The sequence below is a fragment of the Etheostoma spectabile genome, chromosome 6 (genome assembly GCF_008692095.1).
Source record: "Etheostoma spectabile isolate EspeVRDwgs_2016 chromosome 6, UIUC_Espe_1.0, whole genome shotgun sequence".
Classification (NCBI taxonomy): domain Eukaryota; kingdom Metazoa; phylum Chordata; class Actinopteri; order Perciformes; family Percidae; genus Etheostoma; species Etheostoma spectabile.
In genome coordinates this window covers 22,102,440-22,105,132 of record NC_045738.1, presented here as the reverse complement: position 1 = coordinate 22,105,132, position 2,693 = coordinate 22,102,440, and the positions used below count along the sequence as shown (strand labels likewise).

Below are 2,693 nucleotides of genomic sequence, written 5' to 3'. Positions count from 1 at the left end.
AGCAGGTAAGTCGCACTATTAAATTCAATCTAAGGTTTATCTGAAACCAGCTACCCTTAGATGCAGCAAAACTGTAAATGCACTCAAGGATTGCTCAAGGACAAATCTCATACTGTAACATAAGGTTTTACAAACTCTCAATCATGTACCCGTCATGCATAAATGCAAACACTTGTTGTGTCTTAATTTTGGGAAATATTGCTGATGATGTTATTGATGTACATTGAATATGTACTGTCTTGTAATTGTGTTTTTATTCTATAGTTCTATAGTATTCTATCTTCTAAATAGAGATTGTATTTTCTGTTTCCTGCCAAAACGTGGTACATGCCGCGTTGCTGCTTTAGAGCAGAGCGGAGAAAGGGCCGCAGTTTTACTTCATGTCTCATTCACCAGTAAGCAAACACCTCATATTATCATACCGATAACATGACTACTGTTACCAACGCAGCGACGAGGCATGGAGGCATTTCATTGGTTCTTTCCAAGCGGACCGCGAGGCAGTAAATGGTGGGTGTTTATAAAGGATTACAGCAGCTACAGGTGACAGATCTTTTCGCTCCTTTTTCAGAGTCCACCAGTTATTTATTGATGTCGGCATGTAAAGACCATTTCAAATGATATGTATAAAAGTGTATATTGGAATATGTTACCAACCCTGCCTTTAAATAAACAAACAAATAAATAAATATGTTCCTCTCAGCATCCTACCTCCTTTCTCCTCTCTTCTACCCAGCCAACCACTTGCCTACATCTTGTTTACTCACCCAAGGCCTCCTGTTGGAAAAAAGGCACAACAGCACCACAGGAGGGGTGTGTGTGTGTGTGTGTGTGTGTGTGTGTGTGTGTGTGTGTGTGTGTGTGTTGGGGGGGGGCACCTCTGGTGGAAAGAATCTGCTAGACCTGGGTGTTTATACACACCACTAGAGTTCTGCACACATTTGTGTGTGTGTTTCCTCATTTGCCTACAGAGTGAGTCAGTGTGAGGTGAGAATGGAGTCACGATAACCACGACAACCAGCACGTTTTCCCCTCAGCTCCACTTGTTAGCTCCGAGGAGGACAGACTGTGTCACAGCTGCAGGCATCTTCCTCTCCGTCCTTTCACCTCTTCATTAATTCTTCAAGACGTACTCCAGCCGCATTTCATTCATACCCACTCCAATGCAACACCAGTGTCTAGCAATTAGTGTTTTTTTTTTTTATAGGGATAATAATAATGATAAGGAAATATCCTTTCCCCACTGTGGGACGAATAAAGGTTTTCTTAGCTTATCTTATCTTTTAAGGTTTTGGCTTTAAAAACAGCCACCATGTCAGCTTTACACACACTGGCAGTGAAAGGTAGAGACTGCTCACTGGAGCCAGTACGACACCACGCAAATCTACAATGAACAAGAGGTTCCGCCTTCTAAACGAGATTTGTGGTTTCACGCAGGGTTTTATTTAAACCATTCATCCACTTGTGAGACGTGACTATAGGAAAATCATTTAAAGCGTTGGGGTAATAGCTGTCATTTATATCCATGACTCACCGCCACCTCCAGCGCGGTGAGTGATGGTTGGGGAGGCAAGAAGTGAATCTACTCAATATTTAACCTGCGTTTAGAGTGTTTGCACTGAGCAGCTGCTAGCTGTAGCAACCAGGCAGGCTTTGTTTTGATTGGCTAATGGCAGTTCATAACAGCTTTAGTTCACACTGTGGGCTGTAAAGATCATCCTTTTTAGAGTAGGCTGTTGGATTTATAATGTCAGAAGTAATTGGACTTCCTTAATTACCCATACTATTTGAAGTGTGGAAATGTACAGTATGCATCCATCTTCCAGGTACAGTGCTGGATATGAACTAGGAATTGGAAGATATAAACATACACCTACACACAGACTTGCTGTTTCCTTTTAAAAGCAAATCTGTGCGTCAGAGACTCAGGATACACAGGATGGAAATAGCTCTACTACTGAAAATACTGCTACTACTGCCAATACAGAACTTCATTAATGCACTTCATTTTCATGTCATGTTATTTGAAGATGGTGCTGTTAAGATTTTGTTTTGTCCATATATATATAAACCAGGAGACATTTAAAACAATATAAGAGTACCACCACAAAAAGAACATAGCCATTGTTGCAGTTTCAAGCTTTTGGTTGTCAACTCTCAACATCATGTAAACACATTCAGTTCAATAGAAGCTTTAAGACTACTGCTTAGGGAAGGCTCATATTATAGATATATAATATTCAATATCCAATATTCACATAGATCATTTATGTGTGTATTGTTGTGTATTGTCGACTGCCACCCTTGGGGTTGGGACTTTTTCAAGAGGTTGTGTGATATGAGGGACCATGAGATGATTAACGGGACAGAGGAGCAAATATGATTCCTAATTTCTGACAAAGATTTTTTAAGGATCAGTTCTCCCAATATTTTTCAGAAAATGGTAAATGGATCCATATTGGTAATGCATGGATATTAAATTGATTCCCAAAATTCCCAATAAAAAGGTTTTAAATCAAATTTCATTCAGAAAAACATTTCAGTAACAATGTGATTAACATGTTGTTGACATGCCCATCTGTTACTAATAATGTGTTTGAAGAAAAACTGAAAGCTTGAAACTGCATCTATGGCTCTTTTTCAGTCTTTTTTGGAGTGGCCATATCTATAGTTACTGAGATTTTGTATGGGCA

The 2,693-nt window shown here is 39.6% G+C and overlaps 1 protein-coding gene across 1 annotated transcript in view; it reads right to left on the bottom strand.

The window, feature by feature from the left end:
• The window catches only part of nipal2 (NIPA like domain containing 2), a 39,478-nt gene that overhangs the window by 16,205 nt on the left and 20,580 nt on the right, over positions 1-2,693 (bottom strand). The window lies entirely within an intron of this gene.